The 14,713-nt window shown below is 34.3% G+C and overlaps 1 protein-coding gene across 2 annotated transcripts in view; it reads left to right on the top strand.

Moving 5' to 3' along the window:
- The window catches only part of Sgcz (sarcoglycan zeta), an 871,344-nt gene that overhangs the window by 6,987 nt on the left and 849,644 nt on the right, over positions 1 to 14,713 (top strand). The gene's annotated exons all lie outside the window — the stretch shown is intronic.

Below are 14,713 nucleotides of genomic sequence, written 5' to 3'. Positions count from 1 at the left end.
ACCCCAGCCCTGGGCCCTCCCTGGCAGGGCTGCTCCGCCGGTGCCCCGGTCCCGCCTGGGCGGAGGGGGTGGCCCCACCGAAAGCCCTGTGTGAATTTGCCGGTTTGCTGCTCCTAAGTTGGTGGGCATCGCTGCCTGCAGGAGAAGATTAAATAAAAGAACTTTAAAAATCAACAAACCAGAAAATAATTTAAATGTCCCGCTCACTGTAAACGGAAAAAAGCAGGAGAGGGGGCGATATTAGGATATTTTTTTTTTAATTATCTACCCTTCGTTATAGGCATTTTGTGCAAAGGCTATTTTACTAGAGATTTAGATGGAACTCTGTCAGGTGAGGACGTCTTAGACATCATCTGTCTCGTGTTGGGGAAACTTGACTAGTAGAGCTTTGGCCTGAGATGTCAGGAAAATGGGTTTGTCCAATAAGCTGACCTCGGAGTCCGGGAAATCCCCTCCAGAGTGCAAAACCTCTGTCTGCAGCTCCTGGGTTCTTTGCCATCAAGGAACCCAGCCCAAGAGCAGCCCATTTCTCCTGGCTCTCCACACTGTCTGGAAGGGAGGAAGGAGGGACAGACAGTGGAGACAGCGGCGGAGCTGGTGCTGCCACTGAGAATGGATGAAGTCAGGGTGGAACTTAGACATCGCTTCCATTGGAAACTGGGGTTCCTGGGGGGGGAAGGGAGGGGACCCGAGGGGGCGGTGCCTTGATTCTCCAGTTTAAATTGGCAGAGAGCAAGGTTCTGTGCATTGGGAATGGTCACAGTCACTGGATACGGCCCTAGACTAAAAGCCTCTGGTACTCTCTGTCTTATACCAACAGAGAGGACTTGGCCATGTGCTTAAAAAGGTCTCTCACTGGCTTTGCTAAGCATCCCAGTATCTTGGGAGAGTGGGAGGTTTTATTTGAGATGTAAAGGAGAGCATAGGAACAGTGTGCTGTGTATTTTGTACGGAGAGGGGCAGGGAGAGTATCCAGATTTTTGTGGTGGTAACTACAGGGTATGGCACAGACAGAGTATTTTCTTATGAACAACAGCAGAGAAAAGATGATGTGAGGTGAGCATTCCTTACATTCCTTTAGTTTCCTGGAGGCTTCCCTTCTTCAGAACTCTTCTAACCACTAAATGGCTTACATAAGCAAAAAGCAGCTCACCATAGAAACTTCTGTCTGGTGTTAGTAGAAGATCCCAGTTTAATCTTAATACCACTGCTCATCAGTTCAGAGATTGTCACAGCATGAATGTGCATCGCTTGGAGGATGGGCAGCAGAGGGGAGAGAGCTAGAAGGGTTTGGGTCTGAAGGGGTGCGTTGGGATGACTAGGGAAAGATGCAGGGATGTTAGAAGGTAAAGATGTATTGAGGTCACTGAGAAATTTTACAGGACGGGCTCCTCCTGAGAGTCATCACTGGCACAAAAGACAATGTGGTCAAGCCTTATTAGAAAATGTTTGAGGACCTCCAGTTTGGAAAATAAATTTGTGCTGTCAGTTTTTACTACACTTCTGGAATCCAGAGGCTTTGGAATATTTAGTGTCTGAAACACATACACTTTCTCATGCATGCACTGCACGCAGAATAACTTGTCTGAATTTCTTCTTGCAACAGAATCCAATGGCTTGGTTTCCTTAGATGATTCCAGTGGCTTCTTACTAGAGTCTCCTGGAGTGACCGGTGGGGAAAGGGGAGAGAAAAGCTATGGATTCTTAATTTTTTGGCACCATTTTTCTGTTTTGACTTTTTTCTTCTTATTCAGTGATGGGTACAGGAAGGTACAACCATTTAAGAATTTAAGTTTTTATGATGCTTAACAACGTGGGAAAAGTCAGTGTTTACAGGGATGTGTGCATAAATATTCTAAGAGTCAAGTTTAGTTTAGGTTTTATGCACCAGTATCATTAGGTGAAGCTGCTTTCCTCAGGTTTGAAGAAACGAACATTCTGCTAGTTATTTTTTTGGGGGGGTAAACTATGTTATTTTCACAAGATTTTGACAAGGTATATATTTGTTATGCAGGGTATATGGACATTTTTTAAAAAGTAAGCTGTATAGTAATTAGTGTTGTCTTTAACTTTTTATCCTAAAGATAAAATTAAATAATTGGGTATTAAATCAATACTGTCATGATCATAATTATAATGTGCATATTAAAGGATTGGTTGGTGGAAAACTAAAAGTTAAGGGTGTGAAACTTGCTAAAGAAAGTGAGCATATTTTATCATCTATTCTGCACACAAGACCCTAATGAAATAGATCAGTGGTAAAAAAGGAGAGAGCCTCTTCCAAAGCATTTTGGTCTTTTCTTTTCCTTTTGATCTCTGTTTCTTTTTCCACTGAATGTATAAACTTTTCTGTGGATTTTGGCTTAGTGTTTGTTTTAAAGAAAAAAAAAACATCAAACTACCCAAAATATGTGTTGCTGCTTGGAAATGAGAATGTTAAGGAATATTGGTACTAGAAAAACAATCTACATTCTGTATAGTGTCTCTGAATTAAACTGTGTGTCACTTAGCATTTGATATTTAAACATTAGCTTGAGCTTTTATTTTAGTTCTGTAGTTTCCATCTTTTAAACAACTGGTCTTATAGAATGGAATGGAGATTGCTACTAGTTTTGAGAGCTGACACTTTAATCTTTGTGAGAGATATAGAGGCTGAATAAATAATTATGATTAAGTATATATAACTTTGTTGATTCTTTTACTCAGTTTTTGAAATGGGGGTTCGAACTCATTGGTATTAATTTGACAATTAAGAAATTATTCTTTCAGATGATAAAAATATATGGGTGGTTAATTATGATTTACTTGAAGATCAAAAATATAAAACATACAAATATAGTTCAATTCTTGTAGTCATATTAGATCCCAAGTTTTACTTATTTATTTGTTAATATTATTCCCTTAATGGGTAAAAGTTAAAATGAGATTTTTCTGCTTACTTATGGAACATGAACAAGGTGCTTCTGGAATTATATCTTAACTATTTTTTGTGAGGTGCAACAGTTGTAAACTACATGGTTAATCATGAGTGCACAAATCAGCTTTTCCAAAGTGTAAGTTTATTTGTTAGAGTTAATTTAATGAAGCACACTGTTGCTTAATGCTATCCCTTTAATTTAAGTAAAATTTTATCTAGTAAGAACTTGAAGCTTGCCCTAGATATGCGAAGAAAACCCTTCCTGCAAAAATACAATTTAGGTCATTATGAAGGCATTGCCTGGGTAGGAAATGTTAATCCAGAAAAAAAACCATACTGTAATTGTTTAAACAAGAGGTTCATATAAAAATGCTCAAGTCTTCAAAGAGTCTCATAATATATTCATCTACAATTCAATAAAATAAGGGAGTTGGAACTTAGAATCATTCTAAAAGTGTTTTTCTCTTCCATCAATAAGACACTCAGTCCAGGAGAGTCTAATTTGCTGCAGTGTGGGAGGCTTTGTGATGAGTATAAGTACGTGGTATTTTTTAAGTCATTCGATAGTGAAAAATAGTGCTCTTCAATATGTCCCATATTTTTAGCAATCCTACCTTATATATTCATTCTTTCCTGTTGGTATAGAATAAGGAAACCTTTGAGAATACTTTTTTTCTTTTTTCTTCTTCTTGCACATCTAAGGAATTGTAGCTTCTCTCCATCCAGGTCCAGTTCTAATTCTCTGTTGATAAAAATAATTAATCATAAAGATTTAGTAACAGATATGACCTTAATATTATTTCAGTGGATTATTTACAATATCATATGGGGTACAATATGACACTTTAATATGGAGTAATATGTAATAATTGAAACAAATTAATGTAGACATCACCTTTCTGTGGTAAGACATTTAAAACATTTTAGCTATTTTCAAATCTGTAATATATAATAGTTTAGTATTTTATATTCAGAAATAGAGTTAATTAACTGAAATAAACTTCAGTTAATACTAGTGAAATATTTTTCCCTAGATAGGAGGAATGAAGTAATATATTTAAATAAGTGGGAACAGAATTAGTTAAACTATCTTTGAGGGAAGTTTTTCAAATGACTATTTAAGAAATCTGCCGTGGTTGCTGTGTTTACTAGAATATATTCTAATTTCCTTACTGGTTATTACAACTTTGCTGATCTCCAGACCTTGCCTATTGAAATGTATCAAATTTTGAAATTGTAGTAAAAAGAATATTTCAAGATTAAGTACTCAAAATCATAGCTCCACGAGATGACTTAGTGTTGTAAGACAATAAATCGGCACGTATCTTTTGGGATATTAGTTTTATGTAATACTGAGTTGTTTCTCATACCATATTGGAATTTTAGCTAAAATAGAATTTGGTAGAAGTTGTAACTTTTAAGAGTCTAAGGAGAATGACCACTTACTTTTGTCCAAATCTCTATGAATTTCTTGAGTATATACATTTAAACTGGTAACTGAATGAGTAAATGTTTACATGTCAATGTAAAACCTTAATTGTCGAAATTGTGTTTGGTTTCTGATACAAATTTTCAGTTTCTAAAACTGTGTGGCTAAATTTAAGCTACTTCATTTTATATCACTGTAAAATTTTAACACATTAATATCTAAATATTTTATATTTCTTCCTTCACTTAAAACATGTTTAAAGCAGGAATCGATTTTCTATCCACTATGACTAGAGACTTCCAGCTCAATTATAGAATGAGCAAATTTAAGGATTAATATCCCTTCAAAAGGATTATGAAGGCACACATTACAAAAATTAAACATTGCACGCCTGTAATCCCAGCACTCGGGAGGCTGAGGCAGGAGGATTGCTGTGAGTTCGAGACCAGCCTGGGCTACACAGTGAGTTCCAGGGCTGTCTGAACTACATAGTGAGACCCTGTCTCAAAAAACCACACACACAAAAATTAAACATTGTACCAAGTGCCTTGAGAGTTTTCTTGATATTTCTAAACAATATTATATTGTAGACTGAAAACTATTATAAGCCTTGGTCAGATTTTAGAATATTTATAGTGTTTTGTTATTGTTGAATAGGTTATTCTCAGTGTCTCTGTGCCAAGTTGACATAAAAAGTACTTAAAAATAGAAGATTTCAGCATTCAGCCACAAAAGGTGTAATTGCCATGGCAATGCCTATTACTGAAAGAAACAAGGGCTAAATCTCCAGTTCAGATTTAATTCAGTCATCCATACCAGAATGGGGTTCAGAAGCAGTTAGAATTCAGAGGTGCACCAAAATAGGAAAGATTTTGCTATGACTTTGGCAATGTGTGACCTTTGAAAAGATTCATTATGTAGTTGGAAGGGTGTTCTGGTCAAGAGTAGTATTTAGAGGAAATTGTTCAAATCCTGGTCCTGCTCTTCCCCGTGGTGGTGGAAATCCTTTGTCTCAGGTTTGTCAGATGTGGCAGGTGGGACTTGGAGGGGTGGGCAGGATTTATTTTGGCTAAAGAGGTTTTGTTGCAATGATTGTTAGCTACGGTTGAAGAATTTGTTCAAATGATATCTTCTGAACAACTCCAATGTCTAACCAATAAAAAGCAAAGTGCCTCTAGTTCAAGAGAGTTTGGGGACATTATCCTACTTATTTACCATTAGCTCCTAACATACGGCCAAGAACTTTAAGGCTGGGTAACACAAAGTAAAAATCTCAGGAACAACTGATCTCTAATTTCCAGATCTGGCTCTGTTACTTTTTTGAGAATGATGCTTGTGTCCTCTTCAAATAAAATACTTTTCAAATTATAAAGTCAAATAACTCTTTTCAAGATGGTCACATGTTGATATCAAAACCTGTTTACCCTGTGAATATTTTATTTTTGTTTTATGGATACCCAAGCAGAGATTCAGAAAAATCACATTCAGAATTATGAGGTTAATAAGTAATAGAATAAGGATTTAAATCTTTGTAGTCCATTTCCATAGCCTATGTTCTTATATATAGGCCAAAGGTCAAAAGGTTTTGAAAGAATTTTGAAAGGTAGAGGTTTCTCAATTTCCTCAATATACTAGTTTCAAAGAACAGTTACCACATTTAAACTGTAGTCATGGTATTTACTATTATTATAGAATATAATTGCTTAATATTGTACTTTTATTTATTTATTTATTTTTTATTTTTTGGTACCGGGGATTGAACTCGGGTCCTTGCCCTTGCAAGGCAGGTCACCGAACCGCTGAGCTAAATCCATGGCCCAATATTGTATTTTTAAACAGTGTGTTTATTCCTAACCTGTGGACTAAGTTACTGTTGCTATATATTTGTTAATAAAATGCAAGAGAATGTGATAGATAAATCATAAAATGATGCCATTATGTAATCGTTTCATAACTTTAAATTAATCTTTTAAAATTAAATCCTGTATAACTTATCAAATTATACTAGTTTTTTCCATTATTTTGCTTTTAAAATCACTATACACAATTTTGACCTTTTTTTAGGACCTGTAAATTAAATGTAACCTCCAGTATGGATTTGACATCTCAGCTTGATGTACACTTATATTTTGTCTTGAAATTTAAAAAAGCTTGAATGATCATAACTATGATTATAAAGTGCTTAGGCTTATTGTATACCAGAAATATGGACATAAATACTAGGTGATTTAATCCACAGTGAAGCACAAACCTTGCTGGCAATCTTTGAGATTGAACAAAATTAAATAAGTGACCGTCAAATACACTTGATTTCAAGTCTTGATGTATGTTTTTTGCAATCTTTTCCCCAAATTTTGTGAGAAAAAAGCTAGCCATTGTGAGTGAGGATGGGTATAAGTGTGTGTAATAAACCATTGTGTGGGTGGGTCTCTTCTTTTATATTCCTAAGGGACGACAGTATTTAATAACACCCTTTCTGAGAATGATGTTTAAAACTTTCGCAAATCTCAGCATATGTGTGTCTAAATAAATGTTATGATTTATATGGTAAAACAGACTTTTCTACTTCAAAATCTTAGTTGTCTTGTCTCTCTTCTCTTTCATGATGTGTACTAGACTTTGGCCTTCTTCTGGAGATCATTTTCCTTAAAGCAACAGCTTCTGTCATTGCTAATGTGGCTGATTGTGTGACATGAAGAGGAGAGCAAGCAGCACTGTACTGAGCTTTGGGACCCAGGTGGTAGATCGGGCTGCCTTGCGTGTTACTGTTTTAGTGGAATTAATGACTGTTAGTCATGAACATTCTGGGCAAGTCCAAAAACAGTTAAAGATGCCAACCTTAATTCTATGAGAGCCAAGAGCCAACTATATTCGCCTTTGCTGGAGGCACGTAGTGCTTCAATTAGTAGCCCACACATTACCATTATTTAACTTATTTCCTCATTTGTTTTAAAATCCACATATTTCCCTAGAATGTCTAAAAATCCCACATTATCTAAGACAAAAAAGCCTTTGGTTCTTTCTAGGGTGGAAACAACCAATTCAGGTGCCACAAGCCACGACATCTTTGTAAAACATGATACAATAAATCAATGTCATGAATGGGAAAATGCTGTAATCACTGTGATTCTAAGAGTTCATATATACTCAGAGTATTTTAGAAATTAAAAAATCCAAAGCAGAAAAAGCTGATTCAAGGAAGTACATTGCTTACCTTAAAAATTTATTGAATTATTGCCAGGGATTCAGCTTATTGGTGCCACCACCTGCCTCGCAAGCCAAGGTCCTGAGTTCAATCCCCAGTACAAAAAAAAAAAAAAAAGATTTATTGAATTATATTTTAGTTTTCCATCTGTCTTTCAACATAAGATGCATTAGAAATTCTATCTATTCTTAGTAACAGAATTAGTTCTACTTCTAGGCAGCTGATGTTTAATATTATGAATCTTTCTCATCATAAAACTGATAGTATTTCTCTTTTACCTTAGTTCCCCTTTGTTTTTACTCTAGGCTTATTTATTGCCCATCTTTAACAAATACCCGAATCTTAATTTATTCCTGGATTCATAATTTTATATCCCTAAGTACTTTCATAATTACTGATTATAATGAAATAAAAATAAATATACTTAAAAGTATTGGACCCTTTTGAAAAGACCCAATTATTTTCATAATGTGTCACTGTACAAATGACAGTATTTCATATCTTGTGGATAACTCTAATGATTTCTGCATTTTCTTTAATTTCTCAGGGAGCTATGAAATACAGAAAACTTAAATTATAATTCTACCCATATCTAGTTATGCTTTGTGCATAACTTCCATTGCACATAAGAGCTGAGTAATTTGAACCTATTTGCAACAAATACATTAGAGTAAAGAATGACTTAACAGTGATGTTATTAGAGCCTCTACTTGTTCTATAGCCTTTTTTATTAAGTCACTATTCCTACTCTTTTTTTGTTGTTCTCAAATTTGACCTTTGTGAAGAATGATCACCAAAGTGGTAAATTTCTGAATTTCTATATCTGTGACTGTTGATTGGTTTGGAGTCATTCTTTAGGAAAAGTTGAAATATATGAGTTCATCTTCACAATTTTGTTTAATGTTTTCCAATCCACTTTGTAAAATTAATGTTTTCATCAGTTGATTGCCCTAGGCTGCTGAGGCAGTTAGACTTTTAGATATTTTATTTCATCTCATTAAGTTTCCTCAAGTTTATGCCTGAGTCATAGTTCAAAGAGCAATTGTATACACATTTTTGTATCTTAATAAATAAAGCTTCTTATTAAATCCTTCCTGGGAGAAACTATACGTATTTAGTAATTGTGGAATGTTGAATACAGAGCTGGATTAAGTTAAGCATATTTTTGGCATATGGCAAGCACAATTGCATGCTCTTCTGAATTCAGGCATGATTCAAACCTACCTACATTTTAATAAATACTAATCTGTTCTGAGGCTCTGTCTGTCTACTTCATCTGTTTCCTCAAACAGTAATTGATTATAATCTACAATGAATAAAAATCACAACTGACTTTAAAATGTTTAACATTTATAAGCAGCACAGCTTTTGAAACACTTCACATTTAGATACACCTGAAGTGAATTCCTGAAACTTTTAAAAAGATACAATTCAAAGTGCAGTGAACTTTTAATTGTAAAAGTAAAATGCTATCAGAAACAAAGAGCAATGCTATACTTTACTTGATGATTACGGACTTTTAGAGTTATAAAAATCATCTGTGAACATGTTGAGTGTAAGTTTTGCCTTCTCTTCCTCTGCTTTCTGGTGTTTCGTGAGAAGCATTATCCATCTTATTTGTAAACTTTACTCTCATTTGAAGTTATGAAATTGTGTTTTTCAGCAAGCACAATGCAATGAAGATTCAAAGCTCTGAGATTTTTTTCTACCTATGGTTTTATTGGTGAATAGAATCAGAGTATAACTGTATAAATATAGCAAGATGAAACATCAATGAGAATTTGGGAGTGTTTACAGTAACTTATAGTTTAACTGAGAGGTAAACAATGATTCCAAGTAAACATAAAAATCAATAGAATGAGTGTCATGCGTGTATCACAAGAGCGTCTTTGACTTCAGTATTCTGTCCGATGTCTAAATTTTCCATTAAAAGACCCATGATTCATTGTGGTGTTATTCTAGTAGGTTTATACCTTATCATTCTTTGGTGCATATATTATTGAATTCTTAGCAAAAATTTGACTTTTAAATATTCTCACTGTATATGCATTGTAGGAATCCATAGCTTTTGATTTTTTAACTTTAATAATCTTTTGATAACTTCCTTGTGTGTGCACTTTCCAAAGTTTCTGATGTCTGAGATTTTGTCCGTGATATTTTTCTAATCCTTTAGTATAGCTCTACTCAGATAGCTTCTACTTTCATTCACAGGAGATGATACTGAGCAATGCATGTCTGCCTCCTGCCTCTCACTTGAGCTGCATGGCATCTTTTCCAGGTTTCAATAATTTGCTAGAAATCTGTATCTGAATGTTTCAAAGTGACTTCAATCTAACAACTCTGAGCAAACCCTTTGCTTCCTGACAAATCTGTGCTTCTTGTAGCAGCCTGATTTGTTTAATGTTTCACTCTTCACTTAGGCATAAGCTGGAGCTCTAAAAATCCTCCTCTACTCATCTTTTTTTTCACCATCTCTTGTACCCAATTAATCATTAAGTCCATTTTATGGTATATTCTGTATTTTCTCCTCTGTTAAAATGCTAAATCTATTGAAATCTTTCATTAAAATTTTAAATCAAGTTCTCATTTTTTCTAATCTGTTCTACACTAAGAAGTAGATGTAGATTTTTTTTTGCAGTAAAACTGAATATATTACAGTGAATGTGAATGTCCTGTGGCTGTAGAACTCCAGGGATGGGGTCACAGTCACTGCAGAGGGATTCATATGTTGTCTTCTTCATTACAAGTGAGTCATTCTGGAGTGTGTTGGGAAAGACTGGAAACTGGGACATTAAACTGAGCCTGATGCTGACTAGCAATGGATTTAGAAGTTTTTAGAAATACCTCAGGTTACTCACCAAAAAAGAAGAAAAGGTGGCTCTGGAAGCTAGACCTGATAGTAGCCTCCGATTGACTAGGAGAAAAATGTTCAGGAAAAGGAACCACAGACTCTGTGGAGATAAAAATGACCAATTTTTTTGTCTGTCTGTTTGTTTGTTTGTTTGTTTTTTTTGAGACAGGGTCTCACTATGTAGTTGAGAATGACCTGAAACTCACTATGTAGTCCAGGCTGGTCTTGAACTCACAGTGATCCTCCTGCCTCAGCCTCCTGAGTGCTGGGATTACAGGCGTGCGCCACTATGCCTGGCAAAAATGACCAATTTTAAAAGATTTTCTGCATTGATGAAATTTTTACATTACATTATCTCAGGACCATGAAATATGTTTGACAATTTCCTTAAATGATTTCTGTATTCTTGACAGTCTGATCAGATTTATCATAGCCAAAAGTATTATCCGTACCTGGGAATTTGAGAGGTTTGTGTCCTTGAGGTGGTCCAAAGATAAGCCAGATCACCAGGAAGGGAGGTTGGCCTCTAGGAATTTGAATGAAGATGTGAAGATATACCAGAGGTGTTTTTTTTTTTTTTTTTTTTTTTTTTTTTTTTTTTTTTGGTACTGGGGATCAAATTCAGGATCTTGTACTTTTGAGGCAGGCAATAAATCGCTGGCCCTTCCCAGAGGTTTTAAATACATAGGATTTCTAATAAATCCAGTTATTTGATCATCTGCATATCTGTTGGTTAGGTAGCTTTGTAATTGTTTCACCATTTTTACTGATAGTTGTTTACTAAATATTACACTTTTAGCTGTTCTATAGAGGCTATCAGAAGGGCATAAGAGGAGAAAGGAAACGTAGATATGGTGGTGGCAAACTTAGTTTTCCTTGAAGTGTGAAAAAGTATTTTGCTTTTGTTTTCCAAATTATTTTTCTGAGTATACAATTCTAGATGATCCAAATATTTTCCCATAGGTTATTAAAGGTATTTACCTATCTTCTTTATTTTAATGCTGCTAATAATAAGTCAGATCTTAGTGAAAATATTATCTGATGGCAGTACTGTTATAAGTAGTTTTTCTAAGAATTATCATAATTGTCTATTTAAGCATTTGCCTGGCAACTGCAAACTATGGTGATTATGCTGTGCCTTTATGAGGTATTACTTTTTCTTAAACATTCTGCAATGGTTTTGCTATGTGAACTATTCAAAATATGAACATATAAGTATAAACACTGGGGATTATGGTTTGGGTTTTCCATATTTAATACTACTTCCTACATCACTGATATGTATTAGACATTTATTACCTCTCTGTTAATATATTTTGGCAATATTTGATGGTAGGCCAGAAATTTAAATTAGGGAAAGAATAGTATCTTTTTAAATGTGCTTTTCTTTTTCTTTGTTACTTGGTCCAGCAAAAAATAAAAACATGAGTTACATGATGAGTAAAAATTTGTACCTACTTCCTCTGACTAATAAATTACATATTTCAAGGTGGGTTTTTGTTTTGTTTTGTTTTTGTAAGTCTGCCACATCTTGGAGTCAGGTGGGAGAATTTTTACTTTGGATTTCTGGGGCCAACTTTTGAAGTAATATGTACCAAAATATTATAAAAATATAACTTTGTATTTGAATTTTTCTTTCTGGAGACTTTGTACTATGTAGCTGAGCTTGAATTTTATCTTTTCTGTATTGCTTAGTCTTTGGAGAAATTTTTTTCCAGATTCTATTTGATACAGAATTATTGATAGTAATCTTAGTTTTGCTCAATTTTAGATTAGCCACAGGCTAAGAGAGTTTTAGGCATCATAATATATATTCTAAGCTTAAACAAAAACTGTGTGTGTGTGTTCATATATTAAGTTTAACTTCATGGAACAAACATAGTACTGAGATATACTGTTGCTTACCTAATTTTTGAAGATCTACATTTGTTGACTAGATAGTCTAGGAATTGGATCGTTAGTGTTTGACTTGACTCTGATCATAACAGAATTTTCAGTTATTTAGAGCTAGGGCATGGCAGGCTCCCCTGTAACAGCCCGGAGCGTCATTGTCTCTGCATCCTCTCTTTCACTCAAGTTAGACACTGGTACATAATTGTTATTTAGAAAATGTTCCTGCTTCCCTAGCTATGATTCTTACACTTTATTGCACAAGACCACATGACAGAAAGTTTGGAGTAGGATAATATATAGTTTATCCGAATGGAAGTACTAAAGTGACTTTTGAAATACTTTCCCTTATGATTATTGTTTCAAATACTTCAAGTTTTTTGAACTCTATTGAGAAATGTAATTTTCCCCATTATTTTAATTGCTAATTATGTTCATAACCATTGATGTTTTCTATTTGCTGTTTTTTATTTGCTCTTGTGATTACTTTAATATCCAGTGTTACCTATAATGATACTTCAGATGCATGGATTTCAAAGACATTAAAATGTTGTTAGTCATTTGTAAGAATTATATTTAATAAATGAATATTTTTGGCTTTTGCATTCTTTTGCCACATCAACTTATTTTTACACTTGGAAAATAATATTTTAAACTTGTCACCTAAAATGTGTTTTGCACCTAGTGGGCACTTAGTGGATATTTATGGAGAAAAAATTACCTTTGTCTGACATGGTTTTCCAGAACGATCTTGCTACCTTTTTTCCCTTCAAGTCCATTAAGTGATATGCCTGTTAGAAATGGACTAGAAATAATTTGTAAATCTGGTACCGTTCTCTGGTCATTAAACTTCCGGTTTCATTCAGTATTCATTTTGATAAGGTTAATAATATGCAGCATTTGTAAATATGTGATCTACTAAGTCTCCTGGTACCGCTCGCATTATAACACAATAAAATTAATATAATTTGAACAGAGTCGCTGTATTCTGAGGTAAGATTCCCATGAAAACGTGATAGTTTTGAAAGACAAGCATATCTTTCCTAGATGATCAGTCAGTTGAATTTGACTTTTCTCATTCTTGATCAGTAAAAGGAAATAAACGATATCACCTGAAAGTGGAAGCTGCATTCAAATTTGCATCTGATGAGTTCATGGATTATATTGACTCAGCACTGTATTGTAACTCAGCTCAGACAAATCAAGTTTGTTTATATTTTGTCCAAACCATGCACTGTATAAAATACATCAAAACAAAACTGTTTTGAAGAAACACAAGAGGAAGTGAAGGAGAGTAGTATCATGAGAACAACCCACATATATAATCTCTGAGTTTAATCCACAGAATATTAATCTCTGAAAATGAGCTAACTTAATGACTGGCAAATAATAAACATATTAAGATAGTCACCCATCTAGTTACTATGTTTTATCGAAGTATTTAATAATGGTTTTTAAACTGAGTTTGAGTATAAAAGGTCTTTACTTGCCTAATCATGGAGAATTTGGAGTGAAATTAGTCACAGCCTGCTCATTGAAAGTGAATACTAATGTGGTCTAATAATCTTTGAGAATCCAATTATAGGACATTCTTTTCTTGCTCAGTTTTTGAGTCATGAAGACATGGGTTCATTTCCATTTGCAAACCGTGACCTTGAGCAAGATATTTAACGTTACTAAATATCAATTTTCTCAAATAGTCAAGTGGGATTAATAATTGTACATACTGCATTTAGATTGTGAGATTATGATGAGTTAATGTGCAGTCATCAGGGTGGGACATAGACCCATCCATGCATGTATCGATTGTTATTTCATTTCTATTGTTAATGGGATATGCACAAAAGGGCTGGTAAGAATGGGTATAACGTGATTGGGACTCTTTTTAAATGAGTGCATTCACTTGGGTTAGGGAGTGTTTCAATCTGGGAAGAGGAGCTGATGAACTGACTGTGTGGGGAAGAATTAGCATGTGGCCAAGTAAAAATCTGTCCTGGGATGAGACAAGCACGTTGGTCTTTGCATGGCTTTGTGATGGTACTGGATATAATCACTTGAGTTTAGTATTATCGTATGCTCTCCAAAGGTTCTTAACTGCCTAAAGGCAGTGTTTAATTTTAAACACCAAGAAAAGTCAATAAGCCTACACCTAAAAATATGCATTGGAATGTGTTTTGTATGCATTAAAACCTAATTTCACATCTCACCAAGTTTAACTACTTTTTTGCTTAACTAGCTCAAGTCCTGGGTATTTTCTCTGTTTGTAGTAGGGCATATAGTCTGTTTTAATTTATATAGGGATAGTTAATAACATATATTTAGTTTATTTGTATACAGATTTTCAGAAAAGTTGATTCCTTGACATATTTTTTAAAATAGTTTTTTTTTGTTTTGTTATTTATTTATTTATTTATTTAATTA

The sequence above is a fragment of the Fukomys damarensis genome, unplaced genomic scaffold, assembly GCF_012274545.1.
Source record: "Fukomys damarensis isolate Sample0158 unplaced genomic scaffold, DMR_v1.0_HiC HiC_scaffold_18, whole genome shotgun sequence".
NCBI classification, from domain to species: Eukaryota; Metazoa; Chordata; class Mammalia; order Rodentia; family Bathyergidae; genus Fukomys; species Fukomys damarensis.
Note: the sequence above shows the minus strand (reverse complement) of the source record. Positions and strands in the feature narration are given on the sequence as shown.